This window comes from Lynx rufus, unplaced genomic scaffold (genome assembly GCF_022079265.1).
Source record: "Lynx rufus isolate CCGP_SWC_20201006 ecotype Redwood Valley unplaced genomic scaffold, mLynRuf1.p SCAF_5, whole genome shotgun sequence".
Classification (NCBI taxonomy): domain Eukaryota; kingdom Metazoa; phylum Chordata; class Mammalia; order Carnivora; family Felidae; genus Lynx; species Lynx rufus.
In genome coordinates this window covers 77,106,361-77,131,659 of record NW_025814867.1, presented here as the reverse complement: position 1 = coordinate 77,131,659, position 25,299 = coordinate 77,106,361, and the positions used below count along the sequence as shown (strand labels likewise).

Below are 25,299 nucleotides of genomic sequence, written 5' to 3'. Positions count from 1 at the left end.
TTGCTCCTGTGGCATGTCTTGACAGTGATTTGCCCTTCTTGTGCCTCAGTTTCGCCCCCTACAGAATGGGGATAAACAAACACCGCCACCTGGAAGTTCCTAAGGGCCGCCAAGGAGGCTGGTTAGTGGTGAGTGAGTGGTTGGTAAATAGAAGGCATTATCTGCCACCCAGAAGAAAAGTGCCTCACAGACAGACCCAAAGGCTGCCCTGACTTGCCAGAGGAGCATTCTTTGTAAGCAGGAAGAGTCCGGAAGGAAGCTAACTTGGTGAATTTTCCCCAGGGTCTGTTGGTCCTGATGACAGGGAACTCACAAGGTGGGTGTTCCTGTCTTTTCAGATGAAGGTGAAGGGAGTGGTGGTCAGAAAGGGAGGAGGAGCACAGGTACCTAAGAGACATACTTGAGGTTTTGATTGATAAACAGCATTTTATTAGTCTGAAGGAAACCAGTGTAAAGTACAGGTTTTGGAGGAAGAATTGATTTCCAATAAAATCTATAGTTCATTTGCTGAGATGAGCAGGTAACAAAATTCAAAGTTTTAACCATAAAAATAAAATGAAGAGACAGGAAAAAAACCCACCTGGAAGAAGAAGAGAGTATGAACCTATCCTTTCACATGTGAGTTTACCTGGTTAAAATTTACACACTAACTTTTTGTTATTTCGAATAAGATCCCTGGAGTGTTTTGCTCTATTGACAGTACTTAGGAAGTGGCACTTGAGAACGCTTTGTGACATCTACCCACTTAACATATGCGCACACACACACACACACACACACACACACACACACACAGCTTCTAGGTGTCCTCGATGAACTTTCTTTTCTTTAGCCAGGCTACCCGTGGAGTACTTTGCCAGCTCTGTATTAACTGCACTTGCATGTGGCCTGTTTGTAGCCCATCTTCTCACTCTAGAGGTACTCCCTTTTTGGTTTCAGAATTTGTTTCTGATCGTGCAGAGCATGTTCCCAGCCCTGCCACACAGTCCAGCGTGAGCAGTTCTGTAGCTCTGAGCCTGTTTCCTTATCTGAAAAGTGAAGTTATTCTGAGATTTGAAAGCAAGCTTCTTCATAAACCTTTGGAGAATGTGCCCTGAAAGATCTCAGGCTCAACAACTGTGGGTGAAGTAGCTTCAGCAGCATGACCTCTGAGTGCCCTGTGTCCTCTCACATCATCTAGGTAAGAGCTGACGTAGGCAACGTGCTGAGTGTCTTGCTGGTTTGCTGGAGAAGGCTCGCTCTGCTCAGCGGAGTCAGGTGCATCCCTGTCCAGCTTCCACTTGGTGATGTCATGTTAGTGGCTTTAAATTAGCAGTGCTTACAGTATTTACACCACGGAAAATGGTGGAACTACAAATTGCTGCCCTTCCCACCGGGTTTATGTGTCAGTCAGTGGCCCTTGGGTCCAGTACAGCTTGCCTCTCTCATTTGAAGTCGCCTTTAACAAGGCCCACTTATTTGCAATCCATCCTTTACTCCCCAGTCAACATTCCTGGTCACTTCAGAGTCATCACTGTCTTGTTTCTGTTTCACTCCTAGAAATGTCCATGCAAATGAGATGAGGCACATGAAAGAAGAGGTGGCCTTGGTGTCTTGAGCCTGTGGTGGCAGCAGATTCCCACACTCCAGTGATAGACATCGTCATTCTAGCAAACCCAGTCCATTTTGGCTTTTACATTATTGTTACCCAAAGATAGGTGGTATTTTCCCATCTTGTTGAGCTTTGTCATGCCCCACTATCTGCCTCACAAATAACTGGAATTGCAGATTACTGCCCAGCTCAAATGCCTGCAGCGATCTCCCATAGCCTGCTGTATTAGTGCAACGCCTCACCCAGTAAGATAAGGCCTGTGCAGTTGTCCCAGCCTAGTGTTCACCTGTCTTCTCATTGGGTGTACCCGTCGGCCCTTGCTTAAATGCAATCTGTTATTTCTTCTCCCTACCCAACCTCACGTGTGACCATCACAATCCTATCTTGGTTCACGCAGAATATCACCTGGCAAGGCATGACTGGGGGCCTGGTTTCCCAAGGATGGGGCTCCTTTAAGCTGCAAAGGGCAGCAAATTGGGAAGGTCTGGGAAGCCCAGAATAGCCCATAACAAAGGAAGTTCTTGACACCAAAAGATGCAAAACCATTATCTCTGGTGTTACCTTGCCCCTTGTTCATCTTTCTTCTCAAGTTTCAATCATGGGTTTGCTCTTCCCCTCTTCCTGCTTCAGTTTTCCATTTAGATTTCTTCTTACCTATCTACCAGTTGCAGTGGGGGGTGGGGGGGGGTGGGGGCAGTTTCTGACTTAATTTCTGGCAGGGTTATTGCTTTGGCCCTTGAACTACACTCAGCATTCTTCCTTGGCTCTAATATACAACACCTGGCCTCCTGGGTGCAAGGGTCAGTTTTTTTGTTTGTTTGGTTTTGGATTTTTTTTGGGTAAAGAGCTAGGTAGTAAATGTATTGGGCTTTGTGGCACATGGTCTCCATCACAACTACTCAGTGCTGCCATCGTAGTGGCAATATATGTGTAAACAGTATGTTTACAAGGCATACAGAAATGGGAGTTTCAGTAAAACTTTATTTACAAAAATAGGCTTTGGGCTAGGTGTAGCTTACCAGCCATAACTTTCTGGCCTTACTCTAGTCAAACACTTGTTAATATCCACTTCTTACACTTGTTCATGTAACTGTTTGCCAGCCTGGATACATGATGTTCCTTCCTGTAGCCCATGCAAGAGATCATGTCTGGGACATGTCAGCTGGGAATCCTGCAGCCTCGGACTTGAGAGTTCTAGAGAACATTACTTGTCTCATTTAATCTACTCATGAAGGAGTACTAATTCAGAACTGGTGAGAAGCCAGAGTACTTCAGTACTACCGAAATGAAAGTACTGGTGACTTGGACATCAGATCTGTGTTCAGATTCCTGGCTTGTATTCTGAGGGCTAGTGTGGTGTAGAGTAACATTTCCCAAATTTCAGCCATCAATGTTTTCTGCCATATCTCCACCACCTGCATATTAACTATTTTATTTTCCTTTAAAGTGATCCCCCCTTTAAAAACCTTAACTTAGGGGTACCTGGCTAAGCTCAGGGGTACCTGGCTGGTTCAGTCTGTAGAACATGTGACTGTTGATATGGGGGTCATGAGTTCAAACCCCACATTGGGTGTAGAGCTTACTTAAACAAAAAGCTTAAGGTAAGTTTACTTTTAAAAGAAACTTTATAGGGGCGCCTGGGTGGCGCAGTCGGTTAAGCGTCCGACTTCAGCCAGGTCACGATCTCGTGGTCCGGGAGTTCGAGCCCCGCGTCGGGCTCTGGGCTGATGGCTCAGAGCCTGGAGCCTGTTTCCGATTCTGTGTCTCCCTCTCTCTCTGCCCCTCCCCCGTTCATGCTCTGTCTCTCTCTGTCCCAAAAATAAATAAACATTAAAAAAATAAATAAATAAAAGAAACTTTATATTATTTATCTAAATGGAAAATCAGCCCCATTTGCAACAAATAAAAAGTAACCATAAAAAATAAAATACACTATGAATAAAATGTCACTAAATTCTAGCTACTGTTACTTGTTGAAAGGTTCTGAACCTGACATCATCTGCTTTTTTAAAGAGAGAGGAGCATTAGTATTGGAGAGGTATTAAAAACCGTCCAGCTGCAGCCTCAGACTTTTTCCTTGATGTACAAAGAAATATTAGAAAATAAGACAAATGTGATATGTTGTTTTTTATTTCTGGGTTTGCTCACCTCCTGCAGTTACTGCATGGAACCATTGGTCTCATGTTCCACCTAAAAATACTACCAGAATGAAGGGACTAATGACTTGGGCATTGGATCTATGTTCAGACTCCTGGCTTCACCTTGGATTCCCCAAGTGCAAAGTGAAAGCAGTTAATACTTATTTCACCTTCATACATGCAGCAGATAGGAGCCACATAATGACAGGGCCAGGCTGAGCAGCAGTGTGGGGCTCTTTTAGGCACCTCACTTAGTGTTCATAGGATACCCACCACAATGCCAGTCCCTCCCATGGACACTGTTGTCCTTGGAACCCTGTGACTTCAAAATGTCTTGTACAGTTCTTACAGTTTCATCTGGGAAATTTCTATAATCGGCCCCATCACATCACAGCTGAGGGACCTTGGGCAAGTTACTTTCATTCCCTGCCAGCACGCTGGCCTGTGTGAGAATTAAACAAGATGGCTGTGGGGCACCTGGGTGGCTTGGATAAGTGTCCGACTCTTGATTTCAGCTCAGGTCACGATCTCACCGTTGGTGAGTTTGAGCCCCACGTCAGGCTGTGCTGCACTGGTTTTATCCTTGGTGGTACCTTGGATGATAGGTTTTGGTGTCCGGTCTCTTCCTCACCTCCTGGACTGCGTTCCTGGAAGGCAGAGAGTAGGACAGGAGTCTTTCGTCTACATCACCACCCCTTTGCACTTACAGCCTGTGCACACGTGTCAGTGAAGGGAATGGGAAATGTAATTCCTGTTCATTCTGGCTTCCCTCTCTACCTCCCGAGGCCGGAGCCTTTGGCCTTACAAACTCTAATGGATCTCAGTAGCCCGTGTGGAAAATACTAGTATGGTAGACGAAGCTATGCCCATTGGTGCAGGCCTGGGATGAAACTGTGTCTGCTTGTCCTCTGCTGGCTGCGGGTGCTGGAGGATTTGTATGTCGCCTCCCGCAGTCCCATTCTGCACCATTTGCCCTTAAGCCGGTTAATTCTCTGCCATTTCAAAGCTCACTCCCCACCTCCTGTGATCCTGCTGATTCACAGTCTTTCCTTTAGAACTTTTGTTTGTTACAGATGTTTTTACAAGTTCTTAGCCATGGGGTTCTTTTCTTCTAGCCTTTACAAACCATTTTTCTTGGCTCACAGATTAAAGTCTGTCTATCTGTGTCATTGAATGAAGATTTCTAAGACTTCTCTGAGTCTTATTCTCAGGATAAACCACTCACAGCATAGAAATTCTTCCTTCAAAGGTTTTCTTTTCTTTTCTTTTCTTTTCTTTTCTTTTCTTTTCTTTTCTTTTCTTTTCTTTTCTTTTCTTTTCTCTTTCCTGGACAACTTAGTTCTAGTACAGATTTCTATGGGAGGAAGAGACATCTGTGTGTTCTTGAGGGAAGACAGCAGGCAGGACTGGAGAATTCTTGACACAGAGGAGGTTCATAGAAAGAGGCCATCTGGCCCCAAGAAATTAAGTAGCCTGCCATAGTCGTATATCTGGGTGGTGACCCCATGCTCAACAGTCCTGGTGCCTCACCACTCTGCCTGTGACCTCCCGATAAACTGGAGTCTAAAGGCATCAGGGAATGAGCTTTCTTTCAGAGCTCTCTGTCCATCAGAGTGCTGCAAGGAACGTGGTCAGAGATGGAGTGGCCTCTTCACGTTCAAATGACCTGTCCCGCCCATCGTGGGTTGAATTGAGAGGTCCAATTACGTGGGCTTACAGGGCAGCTCCTTCTGATACCTGTTCATTTGTTTATAGTCATCCCTTGAGGATGGAAAGTGCTGGGTAATGAGGTGTGGAAATCACAGGGAGCAGAGTCTGGCTGGGCAGAAAAGATGTAAACAGCGGGTGGAGATAAATGCAACAAAGAAGGCAGAGCTAAGGGCTGGGAGCACTGACCTTGCCAGGATAGGCAGCCTCCCCCCAGTTAAGGTAAAATTTTAATGCTGGCACCTAATGTTAACCAGACGATACCTGGAAATGAAGAACGTCCCCTGCCCTCATTCTGATGATCAGCCAACTCCGATGAGGTTGGTTTCCCCATGTACCAGCCTGGCCCTGAGTAAATACCCTCCGTAACCAGATCAGGGAGCTCAAGACAGCCAAGGGTGTGCTCCCTGGTGCTGCTCCTCTACACCCTCCCTGAAGGAAGGTAGGAGCTGAATCCCCTATGAGGATAGGTTGGTGACATGGATGTGGTGGCCAGCCCAGCAGTCCTGGCATCTAAGGAGGGCTGCAAAGTAAGCCAGCCTACTCTCCAGAATTTGGTTCTGTTTAGCAGAGGCGTTAAGGAGAGACCTCTGAGTTTTGTTTTGTTTCTGTTGAATATAGAAGGAGGAAGATAAAGGAAAAGAGGCATATCCATTTTCAGCACCCAGCATATTTGTAAGATTGCACTACAGACCAAACATAGATCAGTGTTTGTTAGGTAGCTGCTGAAGAAAATATCAATTAATCCAAAACAAGGTGCACCTGGATGGTTCAGGCAGTTGAGCGTCCAACTTCAGCTCAGGTCACGACGTCATTCATGGTTTGTGGGTTTGAGCCCAGTGTCGGGCTCTGTGCTGACAGCTAGGGGCCTAGAGCCTTCTTTGGGTTTTGTTTCTCCATCTCTCTCTGCCCTTCCCCTGGTTGCATCCTCTCTCTCTCTCTCTCAAAACAAAATAAACATTTAAAAAAATATTTTAAAAAATCCAAAAATATGTTGGGAAGAGGAATCCTTATTGCGATAAGTAAATAGTCTTCTAAGGGCATTACTTTGATGGAGGCATTATTTATGTGGATTAAAAAAAAAAGTGCTAGTGCGTTTGTTTAAAAAAATCAATTGTAGGGGCACCTGGGTGGCTCAGTCAGTGGAGCGTCCGACTTCAGTTCAGGTCATTATCACCCAGTTCATGAGTTCAAGCCCTGCATCAGGCTCTGTGCTGACAGCTCAGAGCCTGGAACCTGCTTCTGATCCTCTCTCTCTCTCTCTCTCTCTCTCTGCCCCTCCCCAGCTCATACTCCGTCTCTCTCTTTCTCAAAAATAAATATTGAAGAAATTTTTTAATCAATCATGTTATTTAATCCTACCTTTCACTAGCCTAAAACATAAAACAGTCTTACTATTTTTAATAGATTTATCTATTGTAGTCTCAATAGGTATGGTAAATACCTGCTAGGAACAGAGAAGTGTATTATAGTGGTAGTTCGTGGCACTTAATTTGTTGGTTAAATATACCTGGCAGCCCCATGTCAAGGAGAAGTGAGGAAGGGTCAGCAGATTTCCCCAGTGGTGGTGTGCACACGGCCGCAAGAAAGGGTATAATTAATGCTCATATCCAGATTTTCAGAGCCTCAAGGCTCTTTTCTCTGAGGAAGGAAACCAGCAAGAAGAAAGAAAGCAACAGCTTCTGAAAAGAAAGTTAATGCTGATGGCTGTGTTTATGTGTCTCCAGTGTTTCACCTGGTGGTCACCAATCCTGCAAAGGGCCTGATGTTTCTTTTCTGGGTCTTGGTGGAAGGTTTATCATTTTCATGTTTCAGCTCAGGAAACAGTTCCTGCCAGCATCTCCAGCCTGCTCTCTTGACCTTCCTTGGAAGCATTCTTTGCTCCTCTCAAACAATGTGACCTGGCCACCGTGCCTATGTGTACCTCATTGCCTTGACTAGGAAGGCGTTTCTGGACCTTTCTCTGCTTGTGACCTTGCTTCTAGACCCCTTTACACTCCCAACCCTTACCTTTGTTCACGTGGCCCACTCTGTCTCCTACTGCTCAGGACTTGGCTGAGGTGCCTCTGGGGGCCCTTGCTGGGTTCCCCTCCTGCCTGTCTGAGCACCCTGGCGCCCTCCAGCATGACGCAGGCCTGTCTTGTAGCAGCGTGGCTGAGAGCGCACTGGCTTCTTGAGTGGCGGTCTTCCCAACCAGACTGTTGGTGCTTCATGGTAGAGGACTGGCTCTTCATCGGTCTGATGTCTAGCATAAATGCTCAGCAAGTATTTGTCAGGTAACTGAAATGAGTGGGGTTACTCAAATCCAGAAGTCACCTTCTAGAATCCTGAAGTAAAGGAAGAATTCTGTCAAGTTCCCCAGTGAAGTGAGGGAGGTTCTTCAACATACAAAGAACGATCGACCTCATAAGTAATTAAAATGCAGGTAAGATAGTACTTTTCATCTCTGAATAGGCAGAAATAAAAAAAAATGATAAATGTGTTTTCACATATGTGAAGAAACATCACTGCATTTGTATTTTAACATTACGTGACCCAGTAATTCTACTCCCAGGGGCTCATCTTCCAAGATACAGTCACACATATGCAAGATTAGTAGCTGGCCAGATAGATACTAATGACAACGTTTAGGTTTTTGTTTTTGTTTATTTGTTTTGAAATAGAAGAATAGAAACATTATATGTCCGTCAGGAGACCAGTTAATTATGGTACTTTCATAAAATTGACTATTCTACAGTCATCAAAAAAGAATAATATAATTTTATGTGTTTTAGTATGAAACAGTCTCCAAGTGAAAAAAAAGTGTATACAGAGCACTAACATTTTTATTTTGGGGAAAAAAGAATATGTACATATCTGTTTACATATAGAATACTCTGGAATGATTTTTTAAAAATTGGTATCAAGAACAAGAGGGTGGAAGAATAGGTACAGAAGGGAGAATTGTTCTACTATACTCTTGGGTATCTGCTGAACTTTGTGCGTAGAATATCTTCCTTGCTTCCATCCTTCTTTCTCCCTCCCTCTCTCTCTGTCTCTCTGTCTGTCTCTGTCTCTCTCTACTATTTTAGAGGGAGAGAGAGAGAGTGCAAGCCAAGGAGAGGGGCAGAGGGAGACAGAATCTTAAGCAGGTTCCATATTCAGCTTGGAGCCCAACACAGGGCTTGATCCCACAACCTGGGATCATGACCTGAGCTGAAATCAAGAGTCAGGCACTCAACTGACTGAGCCACCAGGCACCCCTGTAGTATTTGTTTCTAAAAAGTACATTTGTTTGAAAGAAACCAGTTGAGCGGTAGGTATAAGTGTTCAGATTTGCTGAAATCTGCAGAATCACTTTAAAAGTCACCGGGAAGAACTCTGTAATACAAACACTTTTCCTCCTGATGTTCCCACACACCCTCCCACCCTCTAGACCCTGCCTTTGAAGTCTCTCTTACTTACCTGTTTCCTAGTCCCTTGTTCTAGAAGAACCTTGGACAATTATCTACTGGTGTCTGCATTAAATCAAGCTGAACATGGCTGCTTTTCCAATAAATGTGCGATGCCTTAAGTTTCTCTCACCTGCTGTTAAAGCATGTTGCTTTAAAAATATGAATGTGGGGGGTGCCTGGGTGGCTCCATTGGTTAAGGTTTCAACTCCTAGTTTTGGCTCATGGTTCCATGAGTTCGAGCCCTGAGTCTAGCTCCATGCTTGCTGATAGCACGGAGCCTGCTTGGGATCCTCTGTCTCCCTCTCTGTCTGCCCCTCTTTCCCTCTCAAAATAAATAAATAAACTTGAAAAAAATTAAAATATGAATGTGGGCTTTTCAGAACTATTTAGATCAAAGTTGAAATAACAAGTAGAGTATCACTACTATACTAATTAACCGACATCTGAATTATGGGCCAGAACTCTGTTTCTGTGTAGTGGAAATACAGGCTTTGATCTGGTGGTTTTGACATCAGTGGAATTCCTTGGAAGCAATTATAGTCTCCTCATTCACAGTCCCATGCCAAGACCAACATACACCTATAGGAAATGGGCAAGCTCCTACTTAGCTGTGCGATACCCTCCATTCCTAGTAAATATCATGAACTAACATCACACATTCAAAATCCAGATACCAGAGATTGTGCAAGAGTAATGCTGACCGTAGTGAAAGTGTGAACATAACACTTCTGTAATAAGGTAGAAAAGGGAATAAATGGGGTAAATTGTGGCTGTTGGGGTAGGCTATGATACAAGTACTGTCAAAACCCCTCTTTTGGGATCGCAAGCCATCCAGTTATAAAACACTGTGGACTCTGGGGACACCTGGGTGGCTTAGTCGGTTGAGCCTGCCAACTCCTGATTTCAGCTCAGGTCACGATCCCAGGATCGTGGGACTGAGCCCCTCATCAGGCTGTGCGCTGACAAACAAATAAATAAATAAAATGACATACTATAGACTCTGTCATCTAACTTATTTATTGATTTGTTAAAAATTGTGATGGCAAACAGGGGTGCCTGGGTGGCTCAGTCGGTTAAGCATCCAACTTCGGCTCAGGTCATGATCTCACGGTTCATGAGTTTGAGTCCTGCGTTGGGCTCTGTGCTGACAGCTCAGAGCCTGGAGCCTCCTTCAGATTCTGTGTCTCCCCTCTCTTTCTGCCCCTCCCTACTCGTGCTCTGTCTCTCTCTCTCTCTCTCTCTCTCTCTCTCTCAAAAAAAAAAAAAAATTAAAAAAAGTTTTTTTTAAATGTGGCCCAAACAAAATGCAAGCTTTGCTGAATTGTTTGGTTTGTGGTTTTTTTCCCCATTTCCATTTGTAGCTTAAATCCATGAGATATCTCTTCTGTTTCTTACCTTCTCTTTGTGACAGTTTTGTTTTGCTGCTAAAATGAAGTGAATTTTAGTTTGGAAAAGCATTTGGTCTATTATCTTGTCTAACTGTCTCATGTCTGAGGCATTAACCAGAGAGGTTAAAGGACTAGTCCAACATCTGTCTGATAATGTGTCGGAAAGGGAGTGGGATTCAAACTCAGCTGGGTGCACCTTCCACTCTGCTTCTCTCTTGTGCTGCAATAATGGCAGTCTCTGGTAACAGAATGTTTTATTAGGGATGGGGAGAATGACTGAGTTAGAAAATCCAGGGAATATATTTAAATTTATATTTTTTTCTCAAATCATATTTCCCTAAGAAATCAGGTCCTTTTGCTTCTAGACATTAGTATATAAAGTGTTTGCATTTCCACAAGTTTCTAAGGAATTCTACAAGTTTTGTATTTTCTACCCAGGAACAAAAGTGCTCTCACCAAAACACAATAATCAGGGTGCTCTTAGTTTGCCAGTTGTACTCCTCAGCTTCTAAAATTATCCTGAAATGGATTTTTTAGCCTGACTCCTAAGGTGACTCTGTGTAACTTCAGTAGCTTCTGTCCTGGCTCACTGCTAGTGACATAGTTGTGACTCACCAGATGAAGTCAGATTCATTGACATTTCCTAGGAAAACCAGCTCTCCTGGGCACATCAGAACCAAAGCTGGGAATGAGAGAATGTTGGAGGCTGTTGTGCATCTCTCACAGTGCACACTTCATAGTGTGCACGCAGTTCACAGAATGCTTTTTCATAATTCCTAGGGGTGGGGCAAGGGACACATTAAGAGGGGAGGGCAGTTGCTCATCACAACACTAAGGAGACTGGGACTCTGTGAACAGTGGAAGGGAGGGCACTCACTTAACTCTCTTCCCTACTCCAGTCCTGTTGCTGAGGACCTGACCCCAGGCAAAGGAAGAAGCAGGGTCCTGGGGTGGGGGGTGGGGTGGGGGGCAATGCTGGGCTGCATCCAGGGAAGGGGAAAGAAATGGGGAAAGGAATTTGAAGCTGTGGTCGCAGGACCTCCTACGGCCACCTGCTGAGTCAGGTAGGTTGTTCACCTTTATTCAAGTCAGGTGTTGAAGCCTCTGTGCCACTTCCCACTGATGGATCCTGCTGGGGCCCACCCAGCCAATGGTGCTGGCTTAAGAGGAAGTGATGAAAAGTCAGGAACCAACCGAGACAGATGCTCTGTTTACAGTCTTTGTAAAACAGGGAACTCAGAAGAGAGTGAATCAGCAGCTGGAAAGAGTTCTGTGTTTAAGTGCCAGAGACGTTAACCCTGTCATGCACATTCATTCGTTCATTCATTAAGTTTACGGAACGACTCCTGTACAGGCCACCAGGCTAGAAGCTGTGGCTGTGCAGGGGTAGTGATAGGGTGCGCATAGTTGAGGAAGGATACAGTTCACGAATCTTGCGTTTCTGTTAGCACTCCTGGGAAAAGTTCTCTGTGCAAAAATCTAGCCTCTCAGAATTGGTTATAAATCAGATTTGTGTATTTGAAGTTTTCTCCCTGCTCATTTGTTTCATTTCAGAATTGATGTAAGGGGATCACAAAATGAATCCTTTTTAAAATAAGAGCAATTTATACACTCTTTCCCTAGTTCATTCATATGTTTTTATTTTTTTTTTTTAAAGCTCTGCATTTTCTTTTTTTCTTTAATGTTTATTTTTGAGAGAGAGAGAGAAAGACAGCATGAACAGGGGAGGGGCAGAGAGAAAGGAAGACACAGAATCCGAAGCAGGCTCCAGGCTCTGAGCTGTCAGCACAGAGCCCAATGCAGTGCTCGAACTCACAGACTGTGAGATCATGACCTGAGCTGAAGTCAGATGCTCAACCGCCTGAGCTACCCAGGGTCCCCTCATTCATATGTGTTAAAGTTGACTATTAGAGGATTTAAAAAGCAAATTGCATTCTATTCAAATCATGTAATTTTAAGAGCTAGTGATTTTCCTTTCTTTTTTCATCAGTACTTTATGAGATACCAGTTGGTCACTGATTTTTTTTTCCTTTGTATCCTGTGAACTGTGTTTGTCTTTTTATTGACATGTGTGAAAAGTTGGTTTTCTTACTTCTCTCCCAATTTTGATACAAACTTTTCCCATGACCTTTTTTATCTTCTCCAGAGCATCCTTTTGTATAGCAGAGAAAACTTTAGTGGGTCCAGTGCCACGGGGACTGCAGGTACAGCTGCAATGAAGAATACTGTGCAGAAATAGGTGCTTAAAAATACTTGGTTACTTGTAGCTAAATCCTAAAAAATTTAAGTTAGCAAAAAGCAGAATTAGCCTTTTTCCTTAACTGTTTTAGATCAAGGCACCAGCTTTAAAGTGCTTTCTTGTTTCGTTGAAATTAAGTTGAAAGTCCTAAGGCTTGCTGGGGTCAGTGTTGTCTCCTTTTTACTCTCTAGAACCTAAGCATCATGAGGATATTGGTTGTTGTTGTTTGCTAATATAATGCAGAACCTAAGACAAATGCTTGGCATACAACAGGTGTTCAGTGAACGTTTGCTAAATGACTTTGGAAAACTTTAATCTTAGAAATTACCCTGTTCTCCAAAATTGGATAAGATGTCGTCTAGTCTATTTAATCTCCTGTCAGAACATTGGATAGAGGTGGTTTGGATTGCTCACACCATCCCATCCCCCAGTGTAGGTGAGAGGTTACTCTTTTTTTTTTTTTTAAATATTTTTTTAAGTTTATTTTTTTTTAATTTTTTTTTTTAAACATTTTTCAACGTTTATTTATTTTTGGGACAGAGAGAGACAGAGCATGAACGGGGGAGGGGCAGAGAGAGAGGGAGACACAGAATCGGAAACAGGCTCCAGGCTCTGAGCCATCAGCCCAGAGCCCGACGCGGGGCTCGAACTCACGGACCGTGAGATCGTGACCTGGCTGAAGTCGGACGCTTAACCGACTGCGCCACCCAGGCGCCCCTTTAAGTTTATTTTTAAGAGAGAGTGTGTGTGAGCAGGGCAGGGGCAGAGAGAGAGGGGGACAGAGGAACCAAAGCAGGCTCTGTGCTGACAGCAGAGAGCCATTTGTGGAGCTCGAACTCACAGACTATGAGATCATGACCCGAGCCGGAGGCAGACACTTTACCAACTGAGCCACCCAGGCTCCCCGTGAGATGTTACTCTTGTGTGAGATGGTGAATCCTACTTGCTTTGCAAGGCAGGGGGAGGGAATTCCTTTGTGAGGGAGGAATATGTGACTTGGCTGACCCTTTCCTGCCTTTCTCTGCTTATTGGGATTTAGGGCTATAGTGGAGATGAATTTAATTTTTCTTAATCATCATCATGACTATAATGAAATGATCAAAGTCTTTTATAACTGCTGGGAATAATTCCTTCTTTTCAGAAGTAAAATGTTGTTGGTTTATCACTCATTCCCAGACTTTGAGGACTCAGAACTTCTGGCTTGAATTTTTGTGTTAATTGTGAAACTGTTTCTTCGGTAAGTCAAGGCATGCTGACGCATTTCTTGTCTTGAGGGTAAAAACACCACCTCTATGTGAGTCATTACATCTAATCACGGGAAATGTATGTAGTGGCTACTGTGTTAGGAAATATCTTGTCCTATATTTTTCGGTCAGCAGCCTATTGCATTGAGTCGATGAGCATAAACTGGAGTGGAAAAAAAACCAAGTGGCTTGGTTGAAGACCAGTCAGTGTCTTCAGTAAGCACATATTCCTCTTATAGTTGGAAGTTAGAATATGGGATGGAGTGAGCCAGGAAAAAGAAGCCAGCTGTCAGCAACAAATGCTTCTGGTGAATTTGCTGATTGCTAAGCACCTGCTCCGTTCCAGATGTTGCTTTGGCTGTGGAGGGGAGAAAAAACGAAAAAGGACCAGGTAGGAAGGAAGGAAGGAGCGGGACAGATTTGTGTGCTGTTTGGAAAACTAACGAAAGCAGTTATTGAAAATGGGTTGAAGAGTTGCTGGAAGGATGTCACAGTTGTGGGTGACGAAGCATGTGGCTCCCTTTGCCTTTACAAAGATGATTTTGTGTTTACCATGCACCACACAAGGCAAACATTTATATACTCAGATTATAACTTGTGTTGCATCGTGTTTATGTATATCATTTATCTTGGCTCAAATTATGATGTGTAAATATGTGTTTTTACCCTGGTTAGTCTTAATTACAGATAATGAGTTTGAGGGCCTTGTAAAGAGTAATCACTTCTGTAGAAACACAGTTTGGTTTTGTTAACTGGAATCTCCATCACAGCCGAATGAAAATATTAAGGAAAATCCTTACTCTGTTTAGATCTTGAAAAGCTGGAAGTTGGTGTGCAGAGTTTTAGTTCACAAACATTCAGCCTTACCCTCTCAAAATCTCACCTTCCTGAATTCAAATTCATGTTTGTACTCTGGCACACATAAATGTTCTAGCCTTCTGAGGACCTTGTCTCCCTGTCTGGGATCCACTCCGCCTTTCTCCATACAGCAATCTGTATTTGGGAGAGGGTTCTCAAGCTTTATCATGCCTCACGAGGTTCAGCACAGCCCTGGATTTGGCTAATGTTACTAAGCAAAACTATGAGGCAGATCTTTCCTATACTTAGTCCCACCCTCAGGCCTTTACAAAGAGGTATGTATGGCTCCCAGCCATGGGCCAAGAGACCCTGACTGTCAACCAGGAGTCAGCTGACCTGGTGAAAGAGTTTACTAGGTAGTGCCTTTGTTACATTTTCTAAAAGGCGTTTGTATGTAAGTAAATTCTTTTGAGGAGCAAAGAGTGAGCAGCTTTGGTGAAGTTTTCAAAATAACCCTTCCTAGAGGAGGTGTTTTTGGTCAGAGTCTATAGCGAGGTTGACACTGAATGGGAAAGGCTAGATAGAAGTCCAATCCTAAGACCCATTTTCCTAGAATTTGCCTGAAAAGGCATATCTTGTCCGAAATTCATTGCTGTGTGTGTGTGTGTGTGTGTGCATATATATATATATATATATGTGTGTGTGTGTGTAAATGTGTGTGTGTATATACACGTGTTATACACACACACACACACACACATACACATATGCATACATATACATAAAGTGTAAATTTTGTTACTGGTGAATCAACAATTCCAAAGTGATGTTTTAGGAACAAAGATTTAAACTTGCAGAGCACAAGTCAAAAATATCACTCCCTATGTGAGATGTAGACAGGGCACTCATCAACTCCTCAGTTTACTTATCTGAAAAATGGGGATAGCAATGCGTACTTCATGTAGGGAGTGGTAAGGCTTAAATGAGACACTTATTAGAATCCACTAAGGTAAGTAATAGTGGCGGTTTGAGGATAGCTTCCTGCTAAAAATACCGTGATGAATGTTTCCGGTGTACCTCTGAACCTTAATTAGACTTCCCTAAATAAAATAAAATAGTGTTCAGTGAAGTACATGGAGAAGTTCTGGTAAAACTGGAGCTAAATCTATTTTTTTTTCTCTGTCATGTCACAAAATGAACTAAGGAGGGAGATGGTAGATGGGAAAGATGGTATTATCTGTAGGAAATTGTACACAAACCTTGATAAGAGTGGGTCACAATTTTCCTGTGTTGTTTTTGTTTTCATTTTATTTTAATTTCCTAAAGAAGTTTTTGGCAAAGAAAAATATTAGTTTCTCCCCAAATAATTATTTAGATTTTTTTTCTCTTTCTTTAGTTCAAATTGTTCTATTCTTTGCCACCATTCCTGTAAAAGGAGCCCCTTTGCCAAAAAGTGAATATGAATCAAAAAAGAGAAAGTTTTAGATATTGACTTTTTTTTTTTTTTAAGTTTATCTATTTACTTTGAGAGAAAGCAGGAGGGGCAGAGAGAGAGGGAAAGAGAATCCCAAGCAGACTCCGTGCTGTCAGTGCATAGCCGGATGCAGGGCTCTAATTCATGAACCATGAGATCATGACCTGATCCTAAACCAAGAGTCTCAGACACTTAACCAACTAGGCCACCCAGGCACCCCTTGACTTCCTTTTTACAGAGCTAAAATATCGAATTTCTGAGAAATCTGGTTGTCTGCTTTACTAGAACAGTATATGGTCATTACAGCGTACATAGTAAATCCTGCTGATTCCTTTTTTTTTTTTTTTTTTTTTTAAGATTTGATTTTTAAGTAATCTCTACACCCGACATGGGGCACAAACCCACAACCTCAAGATCAAGAGTTGCATGTTCCACTGACTGACGGAGCCAGCCAGGTCCCCCATACTGATTCCTTTTAACAGGAGATTATTTTAACCTTACGATTTCCAGAGCATTTGTAGAATCCTGCAATTGAAATGAAACTTAATGATCTTTTAATGCAAATTACACTCACTGTACCCCTTCCCAGTGGGGGAATTACTTCACCATCTTGCCCAGGAATAGCAGTCTGGCCAGTCTTCTCATGAACATCTAATCATCATAAATCATCCCATTCACTCTTCTCTTTCCCCTTCTCCCTGTTTCAGCAACAATTAAGAATCCCCAGTGTTTTCCTCAAAAGGGAAATCTGGAATTGTGTTAGCAACTTCTTAAAAAGTCAAGGCCTTTCTATAAGCTAGTAGACTGGTTAGGAGGGTGTAGGAGATTAAGTGAGTTACAAAGTCTTGGGCTACTGCTTACCATATTCACTGACTTTTGTCCTGTTCAGACAGTGGACTTTTCATGAGCTCCTGCCTCTGAGTGTCAGGAAGCATGAGTATGTTGGGGCCGCTTGGGGATTTATGGTTTTGTGGACTTGAGTTTATAGAGGAAAGGAAGTTGTCAGCTTTATAACTGCAGTTCTTCTGGCTCAAAACCCTTTGCAGTAGGTCACCACAATAATACCTGACTTAATCTTTTTATGATTTGGCCCATAACACTGTTAATATTCACAAAGACTTTGATCACATAATTTTTCTTGCTAAAAAATCCCTAAACTTTTTTTTTCATGTTTTAGCAGTTTATATATTGAAAGCATCGTTTTCTGATAACTATTATAATACATTTATTTTAGATCTCATAGAGGCAAAGGCAATTGTTCTTAATAATTTTGTAACAAAGTGACTAAACAATTTGTTTAATTGACTTTTTAATCATTCCCTGTCCCCTGCCTGTGTGTGTGTGTGTGTGTGTGTGTGTGTGTGAGAGAGAGAGAGAGACAGAGACAGAGACAGAGAGAGAGACAAAGAGGGGGATTTAAGTGACAGTTGGGTAGAGGATTGGACTTGGCTATCTCTGGTGATTCATTTGCTTCCCTGAGCAGCCCTAGGTCCTAGTTCAGCTTAGCACAGAATATCCTTGTACAGACTGTCCAGAAGTCCTAAGTTTAAGGTTTAAACACATACTAATGAGTGCATGGGATACTAATGAGTGCAGTATAGCACTATACTGACTATAGCACTATATGCTGGGGGAGGGCAACAGGAGAATCATAGTGGGTTTAGTCTTAGCTCTCCCACAGTCCTTGGAGTTGGTTAGCATACTTGCCACTCCATAGGTAATCCATGGTGCTCTAATTTCCCTCCAAGGTGAGGACTGTGTGTCATCTGATGGCACCCAGAATGGCTATGGAAACAGATGGGACCGACCTAGTTAGGTAGAATTCTTCATTGAACCCCACAGAACTCTTTCATAGGACTCTACTTTCTATGTTGCCTCTTTTGTCCACAGTTTACCTGGGGATTCTCTAGTCTCTAGATGACCTAATTTTCAAATGGAACCTGAGATCTTATAAGCTGGGTTCTCACATTTGTGTTAACTTTGTTCTCCACTCAAGTCCCCATCATGGTTAAGGCTTGGGTTAGAGTTCCCAAGGTGGCTGATCAGACTTGTGGCTCATTACCATATACCATTATCCTCTGCACATGCAAGCATGTGTTTTACCCCCAATATAGGTAAAATGGTTAAACTTTTTTTACCCCCCAAATAGAGGTAAAATGGTTCTTCATAATCACAGAAATTCCATGACAATTAAATATGATTGTATTTCCCAAATGCTTGGCCACTTATTTTTAAGCTACAAATTCTACCACACAAAATAATTTCTGCCAGGCTATTGAAATTTATAACACTGGACATCTAGTTTATCTGAAATTCACTCAAGTTGGAACTTTCTATTTCCTCTGGGCATCTACACTACAAAGATAATAACATTTATAAAAAGTATCTGAGGCACTTAGATGTTGAAAAGCTCTATATACCATGAACCAGGTCGGTTAGAATTAGATGAGCTGGGGTTAAGTGTATTTTGTTTTGTAGTTAAGATTTGATAGTCTGTACGTGTATACTGCAATCACTGATTAACCAGAATATAGAATTAGAGTAGCCAAGTTCCCCAAGGAAAGAGGCCGAGCTTCTTTCCTTTTCTCATCCTAAGTGCTTGCTTGAATTATGAGAGTGGGAAATTCTAAATTCCTAAATCCCAAAGCCACTAGGGAAGACCCTGTTTGTCTACATTAAAGGGTATCCTCTGCTTGACTATGGGTCTTGCTCTGCTTTTGATTAAAATGAAAAAGAAAAAAGTCAAAACCGTGCTCCTTACTGCCCTCTTTACTCTTGTTCCCCTGCCCCCCTTGGTTTTTGGATCTCTTTATTCTGTTTTAATCTAGAGCAATGTTTGGATTTTTTATGACATTGACATTTTGACAAGTCCAGACTAGTTGTCTCCTAGAAGATTTCATATTGTTTCCTTTGCATTGCTCTTTTTTTGTATAGTACTTTTTTTACGGTGGTAAAAAATACATAACAAAATTTGCTCTTTTAGCCATTTTTAAGTGTACAGCTCGGCAGCATTAAGAACACTGATGGTGTTGGGGGCGCCTGGGTGGCTCAATTGGTTGAGCGGCCGACTTCGGCTCGGGTCATGATCTCATGGTCCAGGAGTTCGAGCCCCACGTCGGGCTCTGTGCTGACAGCTCAGAGCCTGGAGCCTGTTTCAGATTCTGTGTCTCCCTCTCTCTGACCCTCCCCCATTCATGCTCTGTCTCTCTCTGTCTCAAAAATAAATAAACGTTAAAAAAAATTAAAAAAAAAAAAAAGAACACTGATGGTGTTGTATAACCATCGCCACTATTTTCAGAACTTTTTCATCATCCCAAGCAGGAACTCTGTACCAGTAAATACTAACTATCTGTTCCCTCTTCCCCCAACCCACTGATCTAGATCTAATTAACTTAGCCAGTATAAAAGTCTGGGTGGATTGTCTTAAAATTGGTAAAAATCCAAAACATTCCTTCATGTGAAAAAAAAGTTAAAAGGAAATAAATAGAAGACCTTAACAGATGGGGCACCTGGGTAGCTCAGTCGGGTGAGTGGTTGACTCTTGACTTAGGCTCAGATCATGATCTCATGGTCATGAGATCAAGTCCTGCTTCAGGCTCCGCACTGGGCATGGAGCCTGTTTAAAATTCTCTCTTTCCTTCTGCCCTTGCCCTGCTTGTCTCCTCTCTCTCTCTCTCTCTCTCCCTCCCTCCCTCTCAAACAAACAAACAAACAAAAAAACCAAAACAGACCCTAACAGATTAACTTTAGTGTATGTACTGCTGAAGCGGCCACACTAACAGGTTAACTTTAAAAAGCAGTGCATAGGGGCGCCTGGGTGGCGCAGTCGGTTAAGCGTCCGACTTCAGCCAGGTCACGATCTCGCGGTCCGTGAGTTCGAGCCCCGCGTCAGGCTCTGGGCTGATGGCTCAGAGCCTGGAGCCTGTTTCCGATTCTGTGTCTCCCTCTCTCTCTGCCCCTCCCCCGTTCATGCTCTGTCTCTCTCTGTCCCAAAAATAAATAAACGTTGAAAAAAAAAATTAAAAAAAAAAAAAAGCAGTGCATAGAATACAGTTTTGATACGTGCTACAACGTGGATGAACCTTGAAAACATTACGTGAACTGTCATAAGCCAAACTCAAGAGGACAAATACTGTATGATTCCACTTACTGAGATATCTAGCATAGGCAAATTCTTTAGTCCTGTTTTTTTTTTTTTTTCAACGTTTATTTATTTTTTTGGGACAGAGAGAGACAGAGCATGAACGGGGGAGGGGCAGAGAGAGAGGGAGACACAGAATCGGAAACAGGCTCCAGGCTCTGAGCCATCAGCCCAGAGCCTGATGCGGGGCTTGAACTCACGGACCTCGAGATCGTGACCTGGCTGAAGTCGGACGCTTAACCGACTGCACCACCCAGGCACCCCTAGTCCTGTTTTTAGGGTAGACTGAAGGCGTCAAAAGCATGCATATAAACTGCCGGTGTAACATACTACTTTTGATGAAGGGAGAAGTGCATAAAGTTTGGGCAGTTTGGCAACATAAAGAGATGGGGAAGGAGACAGTAACTGGGTCGTGAAAGGGAATTTGGATGTGGTGACAGGGAGTCAAAAAAGGCAAGAGTAACCAGTCATATTTGTGCTTTAGAAAGTCACTGACAGGGACACCTGGGTGGCTCAGTCGGTGAAGCATCTGACTCTTGATTTCAGCTCAGGTCATGATCTTGTGGTTTGTGAGCTCGAGCCCCACTCGGGCTCTGTGTTGATGGCGTGGAGCCTGCTTGGGATTCTCTCTCTCTTCCTGTCTCTCTGCTCCTCCCCTACTCACTCTTTCTCTGTCTCTCAAAAATAAATAAACTTAAAAAAAGAAAAAGTCAGTCAAAAAAAGAAAAAGAAAAAGTCAGTCAGTCACTGGCAGCCCAGGAGGGCTGGCTGGGAGAGGAAGGAGTGCAGTACTGGAAGACAGGCCAGCTAGGAAGCTGCTGTAATGCTTCTGGGCAGTGAAGATGAGAAACATCATTATGTGTGTTTAGGGAAGGTTGATTTCTTTGTTAAAATAAAGGAACTGTGAGATTATTCCTTTTTTTTTAAGAAACAAAATTATTTTCTTAAAACCAATAATTTTCCTGAGTTATTGTGTATGTTTGGCTTCTTAAAGCAGGGCATACTTTTATGGATTTCAAAAGGGAAAGAGGGTAAAGAACCCTTCCCTCTTCTCTTGACTACCTGGCACAGGAGAAATAAACAGTTGGCCTTCCGGGGTGGGGTCAGGGGGATCCACATCATAGGCATGCTACAGCCAGCATTAGGAGTGCTTTTCCCAGCCCTGGGTTGCCATGGTCTGCTTTTACACTAGACACTTGGCCCCATGCTGGACAGAAGACTAGTAAATAAAGAGCTTGTCCTTGAGGAAATTACCATCAAGCAGAAGGTTGGTGGGGGAACATGACAGCCCCAGCAGAAAAGTAATTACAGCAGAGAGTGAGATGTTATAAAAGCTGAAGAGTGCAGAGGAGACAGTTCTGCCTGGAGACGCCCTGGAAGTCTCTGCACATGTGAGCGGGGTTTGAAGGACATGTGGAAGTCCCTCCCGGGGGCTGAAGGGGGGACAAGCATCCCTGGCCCCTGAGAAGGAGGATAGCATCCAGATCACGCTGTGGAAGTTAGCAGAACTCACAGGTCCTGCCCACTCCTGATCCTGAAAGATAATAGCTCAGGATAATCTTCCCAGTTACCTAAGGATCAGTGTAATTGGTTCTCCTATAGTGATCTCCAGTTCCTTTTTCAGTTCTCAGTTCTTTTTCTTTCTTTCCATTCAGACCTAAGATTAGAGATGCCCCACACTAGCTTTTTTAGGGATTATTTCTCCTGGAATCGTGATTAACGAACATTCCAGTTCCTGAACTGATTGCCTGATGTGCATTCTTTACATGAGGAATTACAGGGAAACATTATTGTTTCAGACCCAGTTAGTTAGGATTTGCAGTAATCTGGATCAGACAGAGTTTGATGGCTTATACATTAGGAACAGAGTTTGCTAAATAAATTAATATTCTGTTAAATACGATTTCAAGAATACCTAACCTAGTTATGGAAAAAGTGAGGTGTTTGGTTTTTGTTCTTTCCTTTTTTAAATTTAGTGGGTTCTAGTATACTTTTCAAAAATAAATCTTGTATATTCATTAAAGCAGACTTAGTAGGAGTTTTAATTGTTAATTTTTTAAAGCAAGTAAGGCATGAGTACATTCTCGTTTTTTAAAACAAATGACAGAAGTAGCTAAAATTAAAAGTATATGTCCCCTTTCACCAACTGCCTGTACCTTCCTTTTTTTATGCGTTTACAAGCACACACATTTAATAGCATGTTGTATGTTTTGTGCACTTAAAAAACATGATCTGCCTTGGGCACCTGGGTGGTTCAGCCAGTTAAGCGTCCAACTTCAGCTCACATAATGATCTCACAGGTTCGTGAGTTTGAGCCCCACATCAGGCTCTCTGCTGTTAGCACAGAACATATTTCAGATCCTCTGTCCCCTCTCTCTCTGCCCCTCCCCTGCTTACACTGTCTCTCAAAAATAAACATTAAAAACATTAAAAAAACCAAGATCTTCCTAATCTATAATTAGCTCTTTTCTTACAACGGCATGCAGTGGATGGTTCCTTATGACCGTGCCTATATGTCGACCTTTTTTTAAGTAATCTGTACACCCAACATGAGGCTTGAACTCAAGACCCAGAGATCAAGAGTTGGATGCTCTACCGACTGAGCCAGCCAGGCACCCCTGCTTCATTCTTTTTAAAAGGTGTATAATGTTCCATCTTGTGGCTGTCCTGTGATTCATTTATTCATTTCCCTGTTGGTCAGTATTTAGATTGTTTGCCATCTTTGCCGTCACAAACAATGCTATGGTTGTCTTTTTTCAAATCTTTGTGTTCGTGAATGAGTTTCTTCCAGTAAGACTTATATACTAGTAAATTCTTGGTTAGTATTTAGAGTTGATGTTTATATTTGGAGATTAAAAAAATATTTTTCTTTAGAAATACTCAATTTCTTAAAGATATTTATGAATGACATATCGGATAAAGGGCTAGCATCCAAAATCTATAAAGAACTCCCCAAACTCCACACCCGAAAAGCAAATAATCCAGTGAAGAAATGGGCACAAGACATGAATAGACACACTTTTCCAAAGAAGACATCCAGATGGCCAACAAACACATGAAACGATGGACAACGTCACTCATCATTAGGGAAATACAAATCAAAGACACACTGAGATACCACCTCACACCCGTCAGAGTGGCTAAAATGAACAAATTAGGAAACTATGGATGCTGGCGAGGATGTGGAGAAACGGGAACACTCTTGCACTGCTGGTGGGAATGCAAACTGGTGCAGCTGCTCTGGAAAACACTGTGGAGGTTCTTCAAAAAAATAAAAATAGAATTACCCTATGACCCAGCAATAGCACTGCTAGGAATTTACCCAAGGGATACAGGAGTGCTGATGCATAGGGGCATATGTACCCCAGTGTTTACAACAGCACTTTTCAACAATAGCCAAATTATGGAAAGAGCCTAAATGTCCATCAACTGACGAATGGATAAAGAAGATGTGATTTATATATACAATGGAATACTACTTGGCAATGAGAAAGAATGAAATCCTGCCATTTGCAGCAACGTGGATGAAACCTGGAGGGTATTATGCTACATGAAATAAGTCAGAGAAAGACAGATAGACGTTTTCACTCATGTGGATCTTGAGAAAGTTAACAGAAGTCCATGGGGGAGGGGAAGGGGGGAAAATAGTTACAGAGAGGGAGGGAGGCAAACCATAAGAGACTCTTAAATACAGAGAACAAACTGAGGGTTGAAGGGGAGTGGGGGAGAGGGGAAATGGGTGATGGACATTGAGGAGGGCACTTGTTGGGATGAACACTGGGTTTTGTATGTAAGCCAATTTGACAATAAATTATATTTAAAAGAAGTATTCAATTTCTTGCAAATTCTGATGTCTTTTCTGTAAATAGACTTGTGACATCTTCTGTGGAGCATTCCGTTGAGCCACTACATGGGATAGTGTCAGCAGTTTTATTGTGAACTATTGCCAAAGGCAGTGTCAGGAAAGGGACTTCATAGCGTAGAGGTAGAAATTAGTTCTTGGTTCATCTTCCTCCTTCCTATCCTGATACCAGATTAGAGGTTCTGTAGACTGGCTTGCCCTGTAGTAAAGCATGAATGCACTCTCATTTTTTTAAAAATTAAAAGTACTGTGTAGGATCTAGAACATAGAAGTGCCCCGCCTTTGCATTCAATAAAAACCATGAGAAAACCGGAGCCCCTGATTTACTTGATTGTTTGTTTTCATGTTTCCTCTGTGTACCTCTCTTTCTTTTCCTCTCTGCATGAATTGTTAACATTTCTTTCTGGGGCTATTGCCCAGATTAAAGCCATGGAAAAACTTGTGGCTGTGTGTAGTTCCTATTTGGTACCTCTGACACCAGAAAAAAAAGAAAAAGTAATGGCAGGTACACTTTTGCCATTACATCCCTTTTCTTACAATGCCCCAAAATGGATATTTAGGGGAATCAGATGTCAAGTCCTTCTATTAAAATATACCTCTCTAATATTTAAATGCTGATTTGTGTTTTCTTTCTAGGATCTGACATATTCTTAAAAGATAGAAAAATTCTTATGCTTCCATTTCTTTCCTTTTCCTATGTAATTTTAATGTTTACTTAAAAACAAGAAACAATCTAAATCACTTAGTTATCAGACCAGCAGGATGTCCCAGAAAAACAGAAAAATCCTCTGACTAAAAAGGTGAAAGAAGGCCCAAGGGGGATGGGTTGAATGCACTTTGGTACCTCCACATAATATAAAATAGAATGAAGGCTCTGTCAGCATGGGAAGATCTCCAGGATTATACTGTTCAGGTGAAAAAATCATACAGAGAGTTTGTAGAATATGTAAATATTTCTGTAAGAGAGGGGGAGAAATAAGAATTTATATTTGCATTTGCTATTATTTGCATAAAGAAACTGAAGAGTACACAAGTGATAAGTAAAAGTGTTTATTTCTGGTAAAGGAAGGGAGTGGGTGGGAGTAAGACTTTTTCTAGCACACCTTTTTATAGTGTTCTAATTTTTAAATTATTACTGTATTATTCAAAGATAAAAGTAATTTTCGAAAGCAAGTTATACATTATTAGGTAAAGGGTGAACTAAATCTGACCTCATTTAAGTCCACTATTTATGTGACCTCACCTGTCACATTTGAGCCTTAGTACCCACTGGGGTAGGGTCA

At 42.4% G+C, this 25,299-nt stretch overlaps 1 protein-coding gene across 2 annotated transcripts in view; it reads left to right on the top strand.

Moving 5' to 3' along the window:
• IGF2BP2 (insulin like growth factor 2 mRNA binding protein 2) overlaps nucleotides 1-25,299 on the top strand; it is a 158,768-nt gene that overhangs the window by 90,071 nt on the left and 43,398 nt on the right. The gene's annotated exons all lie outside the window — the stretch shown is intronic.